This window comes from Danio rerio, chromosome 22 (assembly GCF_052040795.2).
Source record: "Danio rerio strain M-AB ecotype USA chromosome 22, GRCz13ab, whole genome shotgun sequence".
NCBI lineage: Eukaryota > Metazoa > Chordata > Actinopteri > Cypriniformes > Danionidae > Danio > Danio rerio.
Window position 1 is genome coordinate 25,826,097 of NC_141042.1, and position 23,725 is coordinate 25,849,821.

The window sequence follows — 23,725 nt, forward strand, 5'->3', positions numbered from 1 at the left end:
ATTAGTGAATTTACTCTTTATTTAAATGATGATGATGATCCAGGATCAACAATAGTGAATTTACTCTTTATTTAAATGATGATGATGATCCAGGATCAACAATAGTGAATTTACACTGTATTTAAATGATGATGATGATCCAGGATCAATAATAGTGTATTTACACTGTATTTAAATAATGATGATCCAGGATCAACTATATATAGTGAATTTACACTGTATTTAAATGATGATGATGATCCAGGATCAACAATAGTGAATTTACACTGTATTTAAATGATGATGATGATCCAGGATCAACAATAGTGAATTTACACTGTATTTAAATGACGATGATGATCCAGGATCAACAATAGTGAATTTAAACTGTATTTAAATGATGATGATGATCCAGGATCAACAATAGTGAATTTAAACTGTATTTAAATGATGATGATGATCCAGGATCAACAATAGTGAATTTACACTGTATTTAAATGATGATGATGATCCAGGATCAACAATAGTGAATTTACACTGTATTTAAATGATGATGATGATGATGATCCAGGATCAACAATAGTAATTTACACTGTATTTAGATGATGATGATCCAGGATCAACAATAGTGAATTTACACTGTATTTAGATGATGATGATCCAGGATCAACAATAGTGAATTTACACTGTATTTAGATGATGATGATCCAGGATCAACAATAGTGAATTTACACTGTATTTAAATGATGATAATGATCCAGAATCAACAATAGTGAATTTACACTGTGTTTAAATGATGATGATGATGATCCAGGATCAACAATAGTGAATTTACGCTGGATTTAAATTGTGATGATGATCCAGGATCAACAATAGTGAATTTACACTGTATTTAAATGATGATGATGATCCAGAATCAACAATAGTGAATTTACACTGTATTTAAATGATGATGATGATCCAGGATCAACAATAGTGAATTTACACTGTATTTAAATGATGACGATGATCCAGGATCAACAATAGTGAATTTACACTGTATTTAAATGATGACGATGATCCAGGATCAACAATAGTGAATTTACACTGTATTTAAATGATGACGATGATCCAGGATCAACAATAGTGAATTTACACTGTATTTAAATGATGATGATGATCCAGGATCAACAATAGTGAATTTACACTGTATTTAAATGATGATGATGATCCAGGATCAACAATAGTGAATTTACACTGTATTTAAATGATGACGATGATCCAGGATCAACAATAGTGAATTTACACTGTATTTAAATGATGACGATGATCCAGGATCAACAATAGTGAATTTACACTGTATTTAAATGATGATGATGATCCAGGATCAACAATAGTGAATTTACACTGTATTTAAATGATGATGATGATCCAGGATCAACAATAGTGAATTTACACTGTATTTAAATGATGATGATGATCCAGGATTAACAATAGTGAATTTACACTGTATTTAAATGATGATGATCCAGGGTCAACAATAGTGAATTTACACTGTATTTAAATGATGATGATGATGATGATGATCCAGGATCAACAATAGTGAATTTACACTGTATTTAAATGATGACGATCATCCAGGATCAACAATAGTGAATTTAAATTGTATTTAAATTATGATGATCTTGTAATAATAATAATAATTCAAATAATGAAAATATATAACCTATCCCAATCCTGACATAGCTGCATTTAAACAGCTCAAACACTTAGTCTAATAACCCCTTATGGTTATGCCATTTATTAGACAGTTCTGTATGAATAACTGAAGATGCTCCTTTAATGCACTCGCAGGTTATGTTAAATTATTTTCAATTACACGTCCCATCCATACACAACCTTAAATCATACCCGAACTCTCTGTTTACAGTTCCAAGTAAACTGTTTTGTGTGACGTTCTCATAAAACCTCTTTTGTATTTGTTTGTTCTTAATTGTACTTAGCCCTGGCAATGTTTGTCTATTTTGTATTATTATAATATGTCCTCTCCTGTTTCTCTTACGTTTATAACTTTAGCTGTCAATATAATACTTCACGTCCATGGAAGAATGAGTTAATAAAGATAGAATGTGTAACATCATATTCATCAAAAGACGGTTTATGTGCATGTAAGCAACCGGTCAGAGCAGGGAGTGAGCCGGCGATACCGGCATGGGAGACAAATGCTCAGAGGATGCTAAAGATTGCAGAACAACGTCTGTTGCTGGATCCAAGGAGTGAGATTTACACGATCACCAGCTGGCTTCCGTTACATAAGGGCAAATATGGATGACCAAAACATTATTTACTCATTTTACTCATACTCCTTTTATTATTTATAATGTCCAAGACATTGATATTAATATTTAATGCTACTTTTGTGCCTTTATTAGCTTTTTTCTAGCCTGTTTACTGGGTTAAAAATCTTAAATAGTTTCAAATCTCATACCACAGCTATGCTGATGACACTCAGATCTACCTAGCCTTACTGCCTAATGACTACAGCCCCACACCCTCTACCAGTGCATTGATGAAATGAATAGTTGGATGTGCTAAAATTTTCTTCAGTTAAACAAAAAGAAAACTGAAGTCATTGCGTTTGTGAACAGAGATGAGGTTCTCAGGGTAAATGCGTACTTTGGCACTAAAGGTCAAACAACAAAAAATAAGGTCAAGAATCTTGGTGTGACTCTAGAGTCAGATCTAAGTTTAAATAGTCATGTCAAAGCAGTAAGTAAATCAGCATACTATCATCTTAAAAACATTTCAAGAATCAGATGCTTTGTTTCCAGTGAAGACTTAGAGAAACTTGTTCATGCTTTTATCAGCAGCAGGGTGGATTACTGTAATGGACTCCTCCCTGGTCTTCCTAAAAAGACAGTCAGACAGTTACAGCTCATCGAGAACACTGCAGCCAAGATTCTGACCAGAACCAGAAAATCAGAGCACATCACACCTGTCCTCAGGTGTTTACACTGGCTCCCAGTTACATTCAGAATAGATTCTAAAATATTATTATTGGTCTATAAATCACTAAATGGCCTAGGACCTCAATACATTACAGATATGCTCACTGAATACAAACCTAACAGATCACTTAGATCTTTAGGATCATAAAAAGAAAATTCCAAGAGTTCAGTCAAAGCAGGGTGAATCAGCTTTCAGCTACTGTGCCACTCGCTGCTCGAATCAGCTTCCAGAAATGGTCAGATGTGCTCCAACATTAGGCACATTCAAATTAAGACTAAAAATACATCTGTTTAGCTGTGCCTTTACTGAATGAGCACTGTAACGTCCGCCAGATCGCACTTTTATGTTTTTCTCTTCTTTTTCATTCTTTTATATCACATTTTATCTGTTTTTTTAATCATTTTTATTGTTTGTTTTTATTTTTCTGATACTTGTTTCTTTTATTCTTGTTTATGTAAAGCACTTTGAATTGCCATTGTGTATGAAATGTGCTATATAAATAAACTTGCCTTGCCTAAATTATTCCATCTCCACCTGCTGGTGAAAGCTATCAGCTGGCAATCTTCAGTCTGCAATCTATTGCTTTTCTTGCAGTTCCTGGATGTAATGTTGAATTTTAACAGTTGAATTTGAACCATTGAATTTATAAAAGCGAACATTTGAACTGAAATAAAATAAACTGACAATTACCTTTTGAATATTATACATCGTATTTTTGAAGGGTATTGAATACTTGGTAAGTTAAATCTGGAAATTGAATGAATTATTGAATTTATAAGTATGAAAACATGTTTGAAATATCTTTCATTGAAATATTCACAGGTTAAATAAACAGATATGTTAAATTTCAGGACCTAAAAATACAAACCGTGGAATTTAAGTCATTAAAATGCCAGAACTTGTTAATACGGTGTATTATTTTTTTCAGTTTGTGCTATTCAACTAGCTTTTTAATTAAATACTTTTGGCATTGATTTTGTTGCATATACACAGGTTTTTTGTAGCACCACAAGCCTTTAGACAGCAAAGAGGAACTCAAGTGTGAGTCGAGTAACAGACGTGACAGTCTGCACTGCAGTGAACATCAATGTCAAACCTCTCTACCTTTAGGCTGGCATCTTGTGCGTGTTTGTCCTCTCTAATCAATAAACTTAAGCTTACTTATTTGTTTATGTTTTGATCAAGGTTCAGCTTGATCTTATGATAAAACATAACTAATTTGCATTTTGTCAGATATGAAAGTGTACGATATTGAAAAGTAGCCATGGCACTAAAACCCCTACCCTCATTATGGGATGGGAAAATTTTATGAATAAGATTCATACGAAGCCAATAAATCAAAAAGTTAGATTGCCATTATAATGTTGCTTGGTTTGTTTGTTTGCTTCACTTTTTTTATTAGAACATAACACATCAGAAATAGTCACCACCACCACAACCAGCCTTAACCGTTGATATAAGGATACAAATGGATACTTAAAAAAAATAGGGAGAAAGGAAAAAAAAAGACATTAGTACAGTTTTATTTTAAAACAATATATATTGTGTTGCAATATATATATATATATATATATATATATATATATATATATATATATATATATATATATATAAATTAATTAATTAATAAAAAATAATAATAATTCAAAAGGAAAAGGGGGGCGGGCAATTGGGAGATGTCTCATATGCTTATTGTGTATGTAATGTAGCTGTTTATTAAATCTGTTTTTTGTTTAAAGTTTGGTTCCAACTTGCTTCAAATATATTCATCTGAAGTTTAAGGCAAAATGTATTCTTTCCATTTCACAAATTTTTTATTTTTTTGATCCATTGTTTACACATAGGTGAGTCTGATCTGAGCCAGTTAGACGTAATACATTTTAGTGCTGCATAGAGCAGTATTTGAAATAAATAAATACTGCTTCTTTTCCCCATGCTCTCAGGCGTCATAGGACTGCCACAGTTGGATCAAAGGGAATATCAATACAAAATATGTCTCTAAGTACCTTATAGATTTCATTCCACAATGATCACCACATTCTCTCCAGCATCTATTAAATGAGCCTTTTCTTATCTTTACTTCAATTTGTGGGATGGGGAAATATCTTGTAATGATTTTCCACTTGAATTCTCTCCATACATTTGAGTTTGTGACTCTATGGGCTTCTGAGCATTTATCAGTCCAGTTTTCTTGTGTAATATCTACCTGCATTTCAGCTTTCCACCATTCTTTATATGCGAAAGTATTATATATAGATGATATTATAACAGACTTTTATATAGTTTAGAAATAATTTGCTTGCCAGTAGCCCCCATCTGTATTTTCATCATTAACTTCTCTATTTCATTTGGATTGATGATATTCTCCTATTCTTTATGTTTTGTAAGATAATCTCTTATTTGTAAATATCTGTAGAAATCTGTTCTTGGTAATTGGAATTCTTCTACTAATTATTCGAATGATTTTAAATGATTTTTGTCGATAGGCTGATATATGAAATTTAGTCCATTATTTGACCATTTTTAAATCCAGTATCTGATACTGATGTTATGAATGCATTTATTGTACTTATACTAGATAATGGGGAATTGATTGATGGATTTTTACATTTGCTTTACTTTTGTGCTTTTCTGTTTTGTTTTGCCTTGCTTTCATTTTTGTTTTTCCTTTCATTTAGTTTAGCTTTGTTTAGAGTTGCATTGTTTGCATTTTAACTTGAATAGCTTGCTTTGCTTTTTAACTTTTTTTTGTTTAGTTTTTTCTTAACTTTTATTTTTCTTTTCTTTTGCTTTGTTTTATTTGTGTTGTGTTGTGTTTTGCATTATTGGTTGTGCTTTTCTTTGCTTCATTTGTTTTGTGCTTTGTTTTTTTTTTTTTCAGAAATGGAAGAACTGTAGCGGTAAAACACGTCCAGAAGAAACACTTCACTCTCAATAAAACAATCAGAAAACAGGTCAAGGAGGTCCGGTAATACCCACAATATCCATATACAACTATACCCACAACTCTTAAAAATATTGTATACGCATATGTAAAATTATATTTAAAATGTATAATACAATGTGCAAGTGAATTTAAGGCTCAGTATGTCATTTTTGCTGCATATTCACAACAAACAAAGGTGTAGTTTGATGATGCTTGGAATCATGTGGAAGTTGTAGTCTTCATTACATTCTGGACTCCTGCAAAAGTGAGCTAAAGTATTTAAAGCATATTAATAATATAAACAGAAATCATGTGCTGAAGCAATTGCTGATGAGAGATGAGCACAATGCTTTTTTTTATGCCACAGTCCACCGCTGCCAATTCATCATTCATGAATTTACATTCGAGTTTCTTGAATGTAAATTTATTGTATTTAAATGTATTTACATTCGTAGTTCTCAAGACCTACCTGAGCTCAACTTCCCTCTCGCCCTGCAGATGGAAGGGAGCCCAGGGCTCCAGGATCTTATGAGCTGAGAGGAAGGCTTGTTTATTCAAACATGAAATATATTCTCAGTTATGAACACGTATTTAATAATACAGACTATGGGTTAATGGCGTACAAAAAAGAGGACTTTGAGAACATGAGCACCAGTGACCAGTGCCAAAACATCTATCGCATTTATTGTGCTCCTGAAGTCCTGTTGAGAATCAGTGCAAACTTCACAGCTGCAGCTGATGTGTACAGGTGGGAGAAATTAATGAATAAATAATATAATAAATTATAAATAATAAATTAATGAATAAATAAATTATATATACACTACTGTATACACTATTGTTTTTTATTTGTTATTCTGTTCATTAAGACGACATTTATTAAAAGTAAAAAAAAAATATTGTTAAATACTTATTAAATTATTATTATTAAATAATTTATTAAATATTTATTTTTTACTTACTGTATTTAGTTTCTTATTATTACTCAGTCATTATTGTTTTTATTACCATTAATAATAATAATAATAATAATAATAATAATAATAATAATTAGCATTAGAATTATTTCTAAAGGATCATGTGAAGACTGAAATTTAGCATTATAATCACTGGAATAAATTATTAAATTGAATTGTAAACTACTTTTGAACAGTGCAATAAATATTTTTATAGTGCAATAACATTTCACAATTTTTACTGTCTTTTTTATTAAATATATGCAGCCTTGGTGAGCTGGAGAAGTTTATTTTAAAACATTTAAAAGTCCTACTGACCCCAAACAAGTTTTGTGTGTGTCTTTGTGTATGTGTGTGTGCGTGTGTGACGAAACAAAACACCATTAAAACACCATTAAAATAAAACATTGATAAGAAGAGTTAAATTAATTTAAAATAAATGCAAACCTTTACATATTTAATTTTAGCTAATTAGTAACAAAAAACATTGTATATTTGATTTATTATTATTTACATAAGAAGTACTGTAAATAGAAGTATTTTAAAAATGAATATAGGACCTGAATTTCTTTTGACCACTAATAGTGACTATGTGATGATATGGTAAAATTGGGGATAAATGGTTGATCTTTTTTGCCATCTTTTAAAGTGTCGATATTATATCATATATTAAACAGCATATATTTGGAATATTTTTAAGTGAGTTATTAAAAAAAGGTACTTGAAAGGCGCTTACAAGGAGTGTAAATGTTTAAAGTCTACTGAATTTTGTGTTAAGTTAATTTAGGGAAAAATTAAATGATATTAACATATAAAGACAGACTTGGGTTATTAGTTAGGAAAAACATTTAAAATAAATTTGTACTTATATTTACATTTACATGAATTAATTTAGATGCTTTTCTCCAAAACAACTTGTGAATGTAATACTAAAAGAGGAATGTCAAAACGAACAAAAACATTTAAAACCTTTATTAAATAAATGTTAACTGAAGAACTTATTTTATTTCAGCTAATTGGCAAGAAAATATTGCTTACTTCTGTTTATTAATCCTTGATGTTTTAAAATAACTGATAAGCACCATTTGCAAAACTATACAGAAATTACAAAAACAAAACAAAATTGCTAAAACTTTACAAACAATTAAAATAACATTTAAAAAAATTAACACAAATTAAAACTTGCTCTGAAAATGGTGTAAATAGTTCTAATATTGTTTTTTAAAATGTATTTATTTATTTGGGATCATAGTACTATATCTCTAAATATGTTACTACATAACGCCTTAACCACCTCAAAGAAAGACGAATGAATGACCAATGCTATTAAGGTCTGAAGTTGGTTCCACTATAATTATATGAGTGAAAAAGAAGTGCAGAAGAACCATTTTCTGTGTGCGTTTGTCTTAATAAAAGCGACATTATTATCTCTGCAAAACCAGAATGCCCTTGCTCTTATCTTCATGCACATGCAAATGTTTTGTATATTTTACAGAAGCGTCCCAGACAGGCAATTTGTGGAAGCATGAAATAAACATTTGTCTTTTCTTGCCTTTCTCAAGCTACTCTATTATCTTGCTGGAAATCGCCACTCGCTGCAACCTGCTTTTAGTAAGTACACAAGGATCAGGAAGATTTCAGAAGATTTAGATGTTTTTGCATAAGATGTGATGATTAGACATGCAGGACATGCGTATTGTGTGTTTTGTGCAGGAACAGGCAGAATCAGTGAAGCTTGATGTCACATGGCGTCCATCACTTCTCAAACTGAAGGCTGGGAAATCAGACAGTGATTGTCCAGATCCCGATGATTACTGCGAGGTCTGTCCTTCCCTAATTGATGCTAATTGCTGTTTACCTAAGCATGTTTCCTTTTGTGGCTTCATTACTTCAGTGATTGTGAACATTTACTCTGCTTGATTAAGGCAGGACACTGGGGGTGAATAGGGTAAAATTAACTAATGTAGTTCTTAAAACTACAGTTGACGGATGACATGAAGAACTGCAAACATTACATTACATTCTCAACTGTTATTTTTAAATATTCACTAGTTTTATGTCCATTTCTACCTTAAAAAAGCTCAACATTGGATAGTCTGGTTAAAATTCGGGTTAAGTCGGGTTTTGACCAGAATTTTAATGTTGAGCATTTTGGCACTCACCGGCCACTTTATGGTACACCCTACTACCGGGTTGGACCCACTTTTGCCTTCAGAACTGCCTTAATTCCTTTATGGTACAAATTCAACAAGATACTGAAAATATTCAGCAGAGCTTTTGGACCATATTGACCTATTGCATTGAGATCTGGTGACTGTGGAGGCCATTTGAGTACAGTGAATTCATTGTCATGTTCAAGAAATCAGTCTGAGATGTACATGGTACTAATAGGCCCATAGTGTGAAGATAAAATATCCCCCACACCATTACACCACCACCAGCAGCCTGAACTGTTGATACAAGGCAGGATGGATCGATGCTTCATGTTGTTCATGCCAAATTCTGAGCCTACCATCCAAATGTTGCAGCATAAACTGAGACTCATCAGACCAGGCAACGTTTTTCCAATCTTCTATTGTCCAATTGTGGTGAGCCTGTGCCAATTGTAGCCATAGTTAGGTCTTCTACTGTTGTAACCCATCCTCCTCAAGGTTTGATTCGTTGTGCATTCAGAGATGCTCTTCTACATACCTCCTTTGTCACGAGAGGTTATTTGAGTTATTGTTGCCTTTCTATCAGTTGAAACCAGTCTGGCCATTCTCCTCTGACATCAGCAAGGCATTTGTGCCCACAGAACTGCCGCTCACTGGAAATTTTCTCCTTTTCGGACCATTCTCTGTAAACCCTAGAGAGGGTTGTGCTAGAAAATCCCAAAAGATCAGCAGTTTCTTAAATACTCAGACCAGCTGGCACCAACAACCATTCCACATTTAATGTTACTTAAATCAATTTTCTTCCCCAATCTGATGCTCGGTTTGAACTGAAGCAGATCGTCTTGAATATGTCTACATGCCTAAATGCATTGAGTTGCTGCCATGCGATTGTCTGATTAGAAATTTGTTTTAGCGAGCAGTTGGACAGGTGTACCTAATAAAGTGGCCGGTGAGTGTATATACTCTATATGATGCAGGAATATAGGGAAAAATATATATTTTTATTAGAATAGATTGGTATTTTTTGATATATAAATATATTTTAGTATATTTTTATAATATACAGAAATTAAACATGACGAAAACAAATTTCCTAAATCTTGAACTGAAATTAAGATAAACTGAAAGTTTAGTTAGTCTGGAGTTCTTGAGATCTACCTGAGCTCAAACTCCCCTCTCGCCTTGCAAACTTGAGCGAGCCCCGGGGTTGAGGATCTTATGAGCTTAGGGCTCTCTCCCGGGACAGCATGTCAAACAAGCTTTATAAACAATCATCAGCTAAGTGTGAACTCTTGAAATAGGCAATTGATTTATTTAAATATCAATTATTGTGCATGCATTTCTACCATAAAACTCTGGATATATAACATTCATGTTTCTTTTGTTTTATATATGAATGGTATTTATATTTAGACATATTTTTTGACTAGCAGTTTTTAACTGTTTTTTTTGGAATCTCTTTTTATCACTTCATCATTAGTAAAATGTTGTAAATAATCAAATTATGATCAACCACATTCTTCTGTAAAACGTTTCAATATGAAGATATGAATAAATATGAATAAACTTATATAGTTTCTTTGTGTATAAGAGAAGTGTAGATTCAGGAGAAAAAAATCATTTAAAAAATCACCTTATATATATGTATATGTACCTTATCTAGACAAGTCTTCATACCAATTTTGCTGATTTGTTTTATTAATTAATATATATTAAACTATATATTATATTATATAATATAACTACTATTTGAGTTTATTCAGGTCATATATATATATATATATATATATATATATATATATATATATATATATATATATATATATATATATATATATATATATATATATATTTATGACCTTACAGGGTCCCACTTTATAATAAGTGTCCTTAACTACTATGATTACTATGTACTTACATAAAAAAATAAATACAATGTTACTGTGTTCATAAAGTATTTGAGAACACTTGTGGTGCTCTTGAGTTGGGATAGGGGTTAGGTTAGAGACAGGTTTGGTGGTGTGGTTAGGTTTAAGAGTGGGTTAAGGTGTAGGGAATGGTCAGCAGTGTATTTGTAAATGTAATTACAAATGTTAATTATAGATGTAATTACATACAGGTATTTAATCAAGCATAAGTACACAATAAATATATTTGTACACATGTATTATACAAAATAAGTACATTGTAACAAACTATTAATTCCTGTGTAAGTACATATTAGTTAAGGTCACTTAATATAAAGTGGGACCATATACGGTATTATTAACTTCGTTAATAACTTTAGATTTAGATGTATTCTGCTTATTAAAATATATCAAATTACAAATATTTATACTTGCACAATATAATTCGTAATATGTTGTTGAGATGTTTAATTCAGAGATTATTACTTTTTTACAATTACACAAATATTATTTTGATTTATAAATGTAGTTTTATACAAATTAAATATATTTAAATGTGTGTACATGTAATATTGAATGGCATAGCATGTTAAATACAATATATAGTTAATTTTTTTTAATTTAATTTTTAACTAGATGGAAAAGTACAGTAAACATCTGCAAAGCATTGTAGCTGAGAAAACACAGGATCGTCTTCAGGAAAAGCAGAAGACTGACCATTTACTCTATGGTATGAACGTGTAATTACAGACTGATAACAGTGCTCATGAGTTCATTGTTTATAATCAGCACATGGACAGAATAAACACATTTATTGTTATTCAAATGGTTCCACCTACTGGACGTATAAAAGCATTAGAGACATTGAACTTCCAGCTTGAAACTTTGGTGCAGTTTCCATTGTACACAATTAATGTTTTTATTAATGAATTTTTACTCTTTGTGTCAGGCATGTTGTCGAAACCAGAAGCTGATGATCTTCTTTATTGATGCACAGCAGAAGTTCAGAGTTACTCCAATGCCACTGTACATTTTAGGCAAGATTAGAGAGAGAGAGAGAGAGAGAGAGAGAGAGAGAGAGAGAAAGAGAGAGATTTTCACTAAAGGAAAACCCCAGATGTGCTTTTAATGTCCCAATAATTCAGTACTGTGTTGCAAGCCTTTGTTTATATATTTTTTTGTCAATTAATATAATTTGCTGTTCATTAGTTTTAAAAAATGCACCCTTTTCAACCAAAACAGTCAGGTTCTTTTTAGCTTGATCACCACTAAAATGATCAGAAAATAAAATAAAAAATAAGAAAAGTCTATAAGAATCCACAAATGATTAAAGAATAATAGAATTGATCCTTCTTTATAGATATAGATCACCCAAAACTTAAAAATCTGCCAACGTTTACTCACCCTTCACTTGTCACAAACTTGTATGAGTTTGTTTTCTCGTTTGAACACAAATTTTGGAAACCAGTAACAGTTGACTTGGTTGTTGGTTTCCAACTTTCATCAGATTATCTGCTTTTGTTTTTAACTGAAAAAAAAAAAAAAAACTTGATGATGATTAAATTGTGAGCAAATTTTTATTTTTGGGTAAAATTTACCTTTAAACCACAGGTATCGAAGTCAGTTCCTGAAGGGCCACTGCTCTGCATGGTTTAGTTACAACCCTGCTTCAACACACTTACCTGTATTTTTGAAACAAGTCTGAAGGACTTAATTAGTTTGATCAAGTGTGTTTAAATAGGGTTCAAACTAATCTGTGCAGAGCTGCGGGCCTCCAGGAACTGGCTTTGACACCTGTGCTTACAAACATGTAAAGCATCAGACCTTAGGAACACTCCTCATATTGTAAATTAGTCTTTTCAGTTACATACAAAATTCAGTGAATGCTCCAAAAGTTACCAGTAATGTTATAAACAGTCCTTTACAGTACTGTATGTTTTTAGGACCTGTTGTAGCTGGAGTGGTTGGCACCAAAATGCCCTGACATTGCTTGGTTGGTGACACTGTAAACACAGCATCCCGTATGGAGTCGACCAGTGAAGGTATTCAGACAAACAAAGCTGTTTACTCAGCGTCAATTAGTAACAGATCCTGTCTGGTGCTTCCGGGCAGATGGAATCTTTCAAATATTTGTCTTTGAGCACTGTTTTATTGGCTATAATGGGGTAAAATTGAATGCTGGTTATAGTTAGTATGCAAATATTTCCTTTTCAAGACCTTCTGTGTAAATCAAAATATGCCAAAGCTATCAATCTACTGTTTTATTATTAAAAGTAGCTAGAGTGTCATGGATCCCTATAAAACTACAAAACATTTTGGGCCTCCCTATTCCTATCCAAAAAAATTACTTTATTTACAGCTTTAAAGATCCAGTGTAGTGACTCTACAGCAGATCTTCTGCAGACTCTTGCTGATGTGTCGTGGGTCCCTCAATCTGAGGGTAAAACGGTCAGATCACTCTTTATACAGCACATGTCTGTGTATGCAAATAAGCCACCCGCAGAGCTATTATTTAACCTGTCGTAAATCTTATGTTACAAAATAGCTTGTTCCCTCATCATGGTTTCCACGGAGAACTCACCAGTTTTAGCTCAAAGCAATGAAAGAGATGTGATTGTGAAAAATAAATTTGGATTTTTACTTTCCCTTGCAAAACTTTTGCGATGAAAGTAATACAAGGTGAGAGGAGAAAGTATACTTCAATGATTTTTGCAAACAAAAACACAAAGTCTTCCAGAGGGACACTGCACTTTAGCAAAAGAATGAAAACATTTTGCAGAGGATACAAAGTTTCACAGTGTAACAAAAATCTGAGAAAGGACAGTAAGTTTCTCAGGAAAAGGCTATATTATTGTGAGGGAATGCAGGTTTAAAAGAGGAACATAATACCGTTGTGAGAAAACAAATCAAGGAAATAGGAGTTTACGAGAATTGACAATTTTGTATAAATGTATTATTTTTCATGCAAAACATACTGTTTTTTAGGAAAAAGTTAACTCAGGGGCCTGCATAACCAAGATAGGCAATGACTGTTATACAGTATATTTTAAATGAATTTCATTGTTAACAATTATTTTTATTATATTAAAGGCACAGTATGTCATTTTTGCCACTAGGGGGCTCATATTTATAACAAACAAATGAGTAATATGAAGAAACCTTGACTAAGTGTGGAATCATGGGTAATCATTCATTAAATCCTACAGTATTTGCGCAGAAAAGCAGCAGAACTTTTTATGCCAAAATCCAGCTCTTTTGCTCATGATCACATGAAGAAGTAATGCTGTTTTATCATACTAAATACATTTTAGGGTTCTGACATAATGCTGCTCTGTGTTGTTTATTAAAATACACAACATTGGACTTCCGGTTTCGATATGAGCGAGTAGCACGCACGTCAAGACAGCTCCGTGAAAAATCTAATATAACTTTGTCAGAACATCTTGTACAAGATAGTGAGCACTAATATACTTATAGTCTCACATTCTAGAAACTACTAACCGACATCAGGATTTAATTTGTCCAGTTTTCTTATTATGCCGGCAAAATCTCGAAAAAACCCGGACCAGGCCGCGACAGCCTCCGGCTCTTGTGTGGAAGAAACGCCTGAAGAGGATGCTCCAGAGGCGGCCAGCTCAGTCATCCTTAATGCGATATCTTCTCTCCGTGCAGAACTTCACTCAATTAAATCAGACATTGGGGAAATTATAGATTCGAAGATCGAGCAACTTGCTGTCACTATCAGAGGAGAACTGTCAGCATTTAAAAACGAGGCCAACTCGGCAATTTCGGAGATTAAAGCTACGGCGGATGATCATGCCGCGAAATTAACAACCCTGGAAAGTTACGCTTCTACTTCGTCGGACACAATGGTTAAGATGGAACAAGATCTGGTTAAACTGAAGCTCACCGTGGAGCAACTTACTGAAAAATGCATAGACCTCGAAAGCCGCAGCAGAAGGCAAAATATACGCATACTGAACATTAAAGAGGGTGCTGAATTCGGAGTGAAGCCTAGAGATTTCGTTGCTCAACTCCTGACAGAAGCCTTGTCACTTGAGAAACCTCCACTTGTGGATCGTGCCCACCGAGCTCTACGCGCCCGCCCTGGAAATGATGAACCACCTCGCGCTTTCATTTTGCGCCTGCATTATGTCCACGAGATGGAAGAAATAATGCAAAAAGCGGCTAGGATGCAACAGATTGTCTTCAAGGCACAAAGAATTAATATCTTTCCGGACTATCCACCTGCTGTGGTAAAACGACTTTTCAAGCGCGCGAGGGAGTTGCTGAAGGATAAACCAGGAGTGAAATACGGACTGCAATACCCTGCTAAACTGAGGGTATCACACAACGGCAAAGAGTTCTACTTTACCGACCCCGACAAAGCGGTTAGGTTTGCTGAAAGCAACTTTGAAATACCAGGAACAGTGTAAAGGATGTCAGACTCAAGATAAGTCAAGATAAGAATAACGTAACTGTTGAACTTTAATTTTGAGCATTATTCTCTAAAGGACTCTTGTTTCGTTATGTTATATTGAGATGTTCTTCAAAACTCTTTATTACGGAGCTGTGCTGCTGATGCGAGTTTGTTTTTAGAAGTTTAAGGTTTGATAATTTTGAAAGTAATTGTCTGTTTTTGACTAACGTTTATTGTTTATTTTATTTTATTTATTTATTTTTTTCGTGTGTAATTCCGTATCGTGCCGCGAGTTCTGGTTTGTCGGTTAGATGACGGGGTTAATGTTTAAGTTTCGGGAAAGGAGCCTGTTTAAGATACCTTATAGTAAACGAACAGTGAAGATTATTGATTTGATCTTTTTTAAATCAAGAAAAAATAACAACTAAATGTAGTAGGAAGGGTCTCAAATTTGTCTCGTGGAATGTAAAAGGATTAAATCATCCGGTTAAGAGAAGCAAAACAATAGCGCATTTAAAGTCTCTTTCCTCAGATATAATATTTTTGCAGGAAACTCATCTAAAAAAAAGATTCCAAAAATAAACTGAAGGGTAGCTGGATAGGACAGATATATCAATCCAATTTTTCAGTTAAATCTAGGGGGGTTGCTATTTTATTTAGAAAAGGGGTTCCATTTAAACTAAACAACCTGGAAACAGACAGGGAAGGACGCTACATCATTCTATCTGGTGAGATCTGTGGCTTACCAATTACGTTAATAAATTTGTATGGTCCAAACCATGACGAACCAGAATTTTTTAGAAAAATATTCTCTTTAATCCCCAAACTGTCCCAAACCAATCTTGTCATAGGCGGGGACTTTAATTGTGTCCTTGACGGATATCTTGATAGATCCTCGATTAAAATTGCCCCACATTCTAATTCAAGACATTTTTTGAATGCTTTTATCGATAATTCTAATTTGGTTGACATATGGAGACTTATGTACCCAACTGAAAGGGATTATACATTTCACTCACATGTGCATAATGTATATACCCGTATTGATTTTTTTCTAGTCGACAGCAATCTCATTTCTAATGTTTTAAACTCTAAAATTCATGACATACTGATTTCAGACCATGCCCCTGTTTCATTTGAAGTCATTCTTGATCAAACATCTTTTACTCGTCCATTGTGGAGGATGGACCCTCAGTTAACAGCTGATCCTAAATTCATAGATTATATGAATTTGCAACTAAACATATTTTTTGATTGTAACGATAAGCCAGAAACATCACCAGCATTACTCTGGGAAACGTTAAAAGCGTATATAAGAGGTTGTGTTTTATCATATCAAGGGTCCAAGAATAAACTATACAAAACAAAACTAAGTGATTTAGAAAAACAAATCCACCAGCTAGACATTGAAAATGCAATAAACCCCTCATTAGATGTTTATAAGAAAATTTTACAGTTAAGGTACGAATACAATAATATAGTCTCTGCTAAAATTAATAGAACTTTTCATTATGTAAAACAGAAATATTTTGAATTTGGAGAGAAACCCCATAAATTACTAGCTAGACAGTTGCGCAAAATTAATAGTGAAAGAACAATCCATAAAATAAAAACCAAACATGGGACTCACTGTATCTCAAATAAAGAGATAAACAAATGTTTTAAGGAATTTTATTCAAAGTTATACTCCTCAGACACTGAGTTTGACTCACAAACAATGGACTTATTTCTACATAAATGTAATCTCCCCAAGTTATCTCCAGAGGACAAAGCATGTCTTAATAAAAACATTACTTTGGAGGAATTAAAGATCACTATAAATACTTTAAAAAACTGTAAAACTCCTGGTCCAGATGGGCTGCCTGCTGAACTATATAAAAAATTCGGCCACATACTTACTCCATATTTGCTTAAAACCTTTCAACAGGCATTAAAAACTGGACTACCTCCAACTTTCTCTGAGGCTATTATTACAGTAATTCCTAAAAAAGATAAAAATCCAGAAGAAGTTGAGGCGTATAGACCTATCTCTCTCCTCAATGTTGATCAAAAAATATTGTCTAAAACACTCGCTAATAGGCTCTGTAAATTTATCAATAAATTGGTTAACGTAGATCAGAATGGATTTATTCCAGGAAGAAGCACTATCCATAATATAAGAAGATTATTTAACATAATTTATCACCCTAAGGCAATCCGAGACAATTTGATTGTAATATCATTAGATGCCGAAAAGGCATTCGACCGAGTCGAGTGGGGTTACTTGTTCGCTGTCCTGGAGAAATTTTATTTGGGTGATGATTTTATAACTTGGATAAAAATTTTGTACAATAGTCCATTAGCACGTGTTTTAACAAATAGAACAATTTCAGACTCTTTTTATCTTAAAAGAGGAACCAGACAGGGTTGCCCTCTCTCGCCTCTTTTGTTCGCATTGACGGTAGAGCCTCTTGCAGAAGCCATTCGATCCAATTCTTGCATACATGGCTTTCATACTTCAAATACTATTAATAAAATATCATTGTATGCAGATGATATTTTGCTTTATATCACCCAACCACAAGTGAGTCTCCCAGCTGTACTCAAGATTATTAATACTTTTGGGAAGTTTTCCGGCTTTAAAGTTAATTTAGAAAAAAGTGAACTCATGCCCATTGGTTTAAAAGACCTATCTATAATACATACTTCTCCATTTAAGGTGTCCACAGAAAAAATTGTATACCTTGGAATTGTAGTTACCTGTAAATACTCTCTACTCTTCAAAGCTAATTTTAACCCCTTATTGTCTAAACTACAGAAGTGTATAGACTATTGGAAGACGCTCCCAATCTCTTTAATTGGCAGAATAAATGCGATAAAAATGATTTTTCTTCCTCAAATATTATATTTATTTCGTAATATTCCAATACTATTATCCAAGTCCTTCTTTAAGCACTTGGACTCCATTATTCTTCCGTTTCTGTGGAACTACAAAAGTCATAGAATTAAAAAAAATCATCTTTGTAAACCCAAACAGGAGGGGGGTTTAGCCTTCCCAGATTTTCGTCTCTACTACTGGGCTACACACATACAAATCTTCACATTATGGTTGGAACAATCGGCTACTGCCCCAGACTGGCTTCAGATAGAGCGAGATTACTGCCATCCTTATGATCTTGGAGCAATGTTATTATCTCCAGTGATAACAGACCAAACAGTAGTTAATAGTATTGTTACAAAGAATCAGTTACGAATTTGGAGACAGATAAGAGAATATCTTAAGATAAAATCACTTTCTCTCCTAATCCCAATTGCAAATAACCCATCATTTCTCCCTTCAAAATTAGATACAACCTTTAATCAATGGAAGAAGTTGGGTATAAACACAGTTAAGGATCTTTATATAGATGGGGTTTTAGGTTCCTTTACTCAATTACAACAGAAATATAACCTTCCAAAAATACATTTTTTCAGATTTTTACAAATAAGAAATTACCTGCGCACACATAATGTTTCCCTAGAGGAGGTGCCGCCCTCAATTGCTGATGACTGTCTCACACAGTGCAGGGGACAAAAACATCAATTATCTCTAATTTATGAAAGGTTATTTGCAGCTAATGCCACCACTACAAAGATGATCAGAGAATGGGAACGAGAGTTTGGCATCAAAATTTCAGAAGAGATTTGGCAGAATAGCTTAGAGGACATTGATAAACAATCAATCAACACTAGATTATGCCTCATCCAGTTCAAGGTCTTACATAGGCTACATTTCTCCAAAAAGAAATTACATAGGATTTTCCCCAACATATCTCCCATTTGTGATAAGTGCAAATCAGAAGAAGCTGATTTAGCTCATAGTTTTGTATTCTGTCATAAAATACAGGGATTCTGGAATGAGGTCTTTAAAGTGCTTTCAGATGTTCTTGACCAACATATAGATCCTGACCCAATGCTTATTATATTAGGACATTCTGATTATACATATTCATTGAGCAGTCCACAACAGAAATTCCTTGCATATTGTTTGATTACAGCCAAAAAGCTGCTATTATTGTATTGGAAAAATGTTAATCCTCCAACTGCCAAACTATGGCTTGAAGAATTGACATCTACTCTGCACCTGGAACGAACCAGATTTATTTTAAAAGGCAACATTGGACAATTTCAGAAAATTTGGGGCCCTTTCTTTTGTTACTTCATGGGGAATTCTTCCCCCCAAAGCAATTTCAAGAGTTCACACTTAGCTGATGATTTACAAAGCTTATTTGGCATGCTGTCCCGGGAGAGAGCCCCGAGCTCAAGGGCTCCTTGAGCCCGGGGCTTCCTCCCGTTGGCAGAGCAAGAAGGGAGCCTGAGCTCGGTGGATCTCAGAACTCCCCTGCCGCTGTAGCTAAGGGAACGTAAGGAATTAGACCAGCTTGATTGTTAAGTATGTTGAATGTCTTTGGATGGTGGGAGGAAACCGGAGAGCCCGGGGAAAACCCACGCGGACACGGGAAGGACATACAAACTCCCCACAGAAACACTCACCGGTCCTATCGAACTAGGACCGGCAGTATTCTTGCTGTGTGGTTCACAGTGCTAACCACTGGACCGCCGTGCCGCCCAATTACAGGTAAAGGAGGAGAATAGGGGAGGAGGGGGGTTTCTTCCAAACGAAGATAAAGTGAACTGAAAACTTAGACTATTTATGGTGCCTTAGGGCTCATATGATTGGAAGATTAGTGATTAGCAAATGCGAGACTGGACGTGATAAATCATAAGCACGTGATCCTCTCGAAATTAGTTTATGAATAAACTTCACTTCAAGAGTTCACACTTAGCTGATGATTTACAAAGCTTATTTGGCATGCTGTCCCGGGAGAGAGCCCCGAGCTCAAGGGCTCCTCGAGCCCGGGGCTTCCTCCCGTTGGCAGAGCAAGAAGGGAGCCTGAGCTCGGTGGATCTCAGAACTCCCCAAAACGCAGAAATTAATCGCTCGGGACAGCAGCCGCGTATTCGAAGAAAAAACCCCCCAAAAGGCAGGAAATTTAGAGCTATATCCGGCTGCTGGATATAATAGAAGGAAAGAGGTTAAATGCATGGGCATTAATTAGATAGGATTAATAAGGGTGAAAAGAGGATTCTAATAACTCTTGCTGGAGTTAGAGTTTGAAGGAACCCCTGCGGGGTTCATGGTTTTCGGGGTTAAGAAGAAGGGGAGAATAGGTGGTTTGAAGCAGTGAAAAGAGAACTTTGAGTGAATCTTGTGGGAGTTGGAGCTCTAAGTGACCCCTGCGGGGGCCAGAGTAGAGTGAAGGTATGGAGCAGAGAGTGGAGGAGAGTAGCTCTTACGAAAGATGGAGCTTTTGTGAGAGTTTGAGTTTAGAGCGGCCTCTGCGGAGGTTAGAGCTTGAGGGTAGGGTGTAGATAGGAGTGACCTCTGCGGAGGTTAGAGCTTGAGGGTAGGGTGTAGATAGGAGCGACCTCTGCGGAGGTTTGAGCTTGAAGGTAGGGTGTAGATAGGAGTGACCTCTGCGGAGGTTTGAGCTTGAGGGTAGGGTGTAGATAGGAGCGACCTCTGCGGAGGTTTGAGCTTGAAGGTAGGGTGTAGATAGGAGTGACCTCTGCGGAGGTTTGAGCTTGAGGGTAGGGTGTAGATAGGAGTGACCTCTGCGGAGGTTTGAGCTTGAGGGTAGGGTGTAGATAGGAGTGACCTCTGCGGAGGTTTGAGCTTGAGGGTAGGGTGTAGATAGGAGTGACCTCTGCGGAGGTTTGAGCTTGAGGGTAGGGTGTAGATAGGAGCGACCTCTGCGGAGGTTTGAGCTTGAAGGTAGGGTGTAGATAGGAGCGACCTCTGCGGAGGTTTGAGCTTGAGGGTAGGGTGTAGATAGGAGTGACCTCTGCGGAGGTTTGAGCTTGAGGGTAGAGTGTAGCTGGGAGGAGCAATGAGTGGGAGGGAGTAATTCTTGTGAGAGTTTGAGTTTAGAGCGGCCTCTGCGGAGGTTAGAGCTTGGGGGTAGAGTGTAGCTGGGAGGAGCAATGAGTAGGAGAGAGTAACTCTTGTGAGAGTTTGAGTATAGAGCGGCCTCTGCGGAGGTTAGAGCTTGAGGGTAGGGTGTAGATAGGAGCGACCTCTGCGGAGGTTTGAGCTTGAGGGTAGTGTAGATAGGGGCAACCTCTGCGGAGGTCATGGCTTGGAGGTAGCGTGTAGATGGGAGGTGCTGGTTAGCGGTGAGGTAGGGGTTAGCCGTGAGAGGTTTTAAGGGTAACTCTTGCGAGAGTTGGAGCAAGGAGCGACCCCTTCGGGGGTCAGAGCTAGGGGGTAGAGTATAGATTAGGGGGATAGGGAGCAGTGGGTGGAAGAGCGGTTTTAGGGTAACTATTGCGAGGGTTGGAGCTTGGAGCAACCTCTGCGGAGGTAAGCGCTAGGAGGTGGTAGAAGGCGGTGGGTGGAAGAGAGTAACTCTTGTGATAATTGGAGCTTGAAGCGACCTCTGTGGAGGTCAGAGCTTGGGGGTAGAGTGAAGATAGGGGGAGATAGGTAGCATTGAGTGGGAGAGAGTAACTCTTGTGAGAGTTGGAACTCGGAGCGACCTTTGTGGAGGTCAGAGCTTGAGGGTAGATTGCGGATAGGAAGAGATAGATATCTGTGAGTGGGAGAGAGGATTTGTATAACTCTTGCGAGAGTTGGAGCTCGGAGCGACCTCAGTGGATGTCCGAGTTTGGAGGTACTCTGTATAGCAAATTGAGGTTGCTGAAATGCTAACTGTAATGGCCTTTGGGGGCGTCCTTGGCAAAACCTGTAGGGGTGCCATGGGTGGACGATTAGGCTTCTGCTGAGTTTGATTAGGATGACTCTAGCGAGAGTTGAGGCTCTATTAGGTACCTTTGTGAGTTGGAGCCGTGTGAGGAGTTGCTTGGGGGTTGGTTAGAGCCTGTTGTGCTTCCTTGAGGTGGTATTTACTGAGGCGTATGTAAGATTTGAAAGCTTCAGAAGACCAGCGACCAAGGACCTGGATCTGATTGTGTGAGAGCCCGTTAGAGGCTGCTGTAGTGGCTGCGCCAATCCTGAATGAGTGGCTGGAAAAAGGCTCTGGGGAAAAACCTGATAGGCGAAGAATTTCTTTAAGGTGTTTTTGGAACCAGAATCGAGATACTGGACGGTTAGCGTCATCAGTAAAAAGCGGGGCCATAGGGTTAGCTACTTGAGATTTTCTTGGATTAAGATAGGCTAGGAGGGTTTGGAATGGGCCAGTAGGTGAAGGTATATCGAAAATGAGGATAGAGTGTCCTTTCTGGATTTGATCTGTTTTGCTTAGTTTGATAAGGAAAGAGATAGTTTCCTTATCTTGCAAAGCTAGATCTGAGATGGTGGGGTGGAGTAGAGGGTTAAATTTAGATGTTCCGAATTAACAGTTACATCTAAGAAACCCAAAATGCTAGATTAAACATAGCATCTAAGGTGCGGGCTGTATAGGAGGAAATATACCCTTTACGAAGGGTGTAGATGCATGAGGTAAGGATTTTGAGTGTGATGGGTTGTCTAGCATCAGGGCTGGTGGGGTGGTTTTTCTGAATACCCTTGATAAGAAGGGAGGTTTGCGAATTTGTGATGGCGTCGGAAGGGGACCCATGGATTAATTTGTGAAAGAACTGGATCCCGCTAAGGTAGCTCTTTATTGAACTGGCTAGTAGGTGATTTGCGGTGTGAAGGTGGGATATAAAGGAAGTGATAGAGAGAAGAGAAAAATCAGGGAAGGGAAGTTGGTGTAGAATATGGAATTGTTTGAACGAATTCCATGCTGTGAGGTATGCATTGAGGGTTCTAGGAGCTATTGCTTGCAGGATGAGAGATAGAGAAGTTTGGTGAAGATTATGAAGTGGGTGGTTTATGGCAATATCGTTTCTGAATACGGAGGTACAGGCGTTGGGTGAGGGTCTGCTTCCGAGGCCAGTTGCCAGAATTTCTGTAGAGAGAAGCGAGAGAGAGAGTCAGCCATTTGGTTTTGCAACCAGGTACATGTTCAGCAATCATGATAAATTGTTTTTTAGCAAATATCCAGATAAGGCGTCTTAAAAATGGCATAAGTGCTTGGGAGTGAGAGCGCCTTTTGTTAATGCAATGCACTGTGGCTTCATTATCGCAGTGAATGAGAATGCTAGACGTAGGCCTTTCGTCCCCCCACAAGATGGCTGCTGCGACAATGGGGTAGAGTTCAAATAGGGCTGAAGAACATTGGTCTTTTGGGATGGAATTGAATTGGGGTGGCCATGTTGAGGCAAACCAGTGTCCTTTGTAGTAGCCGCCGAACCAATTGAGGGGGCAGCGTCTGTGTATAGGTTAATGTCGATGGGGGATGTTGTTAAGTCGCTATAGAAAAAGGAACAGCCGTTCCATTGCTTAAGGAAAGATATCCATAAGCAGAGTTCAT

At 36.0% G+C, this 23,725-nt stretch overlaps 1 long non-coding RNA gene across 1 annotated transcript in view; it reads left to right on the plus strand.

Annotated features, from left to right (window-relative positions):
• The window catches only part of si:rp71-23d18.8, a 32,774-nt gene extending 19,217 nt beyond the window's left edge, over positions 1-13,557 (plus strand). The window contains exons 7-15 of the long non-coding RNA XR_015522512.1: positions 3,952-4,088; positions 5,849-5,936; positions 6,367-6,641; positions 8,412-8,460; positions 8,563-8,763; positions 11,546-11,639; positions 11,859-11,946; positions 12,773-12,951; positions 13,269-13,557. This is a non-coding gene — a long non-coding RNA (si:rp71-23d18.8). The remainder of the gene's footprint in view (positions 1-3,951; positions 4,089-5,848; positions 5,937-6,366; positions 6,642-8,411; positions 8,461-8,562; positions 8,764-11,545; positions 11,640-11,858; positions 11,947-12,772; positions 12,952-13,268) is intronic.
• The last annotated feature ends 10,168 nt before the right edge of the window (positions 13,558-23,725 follow it).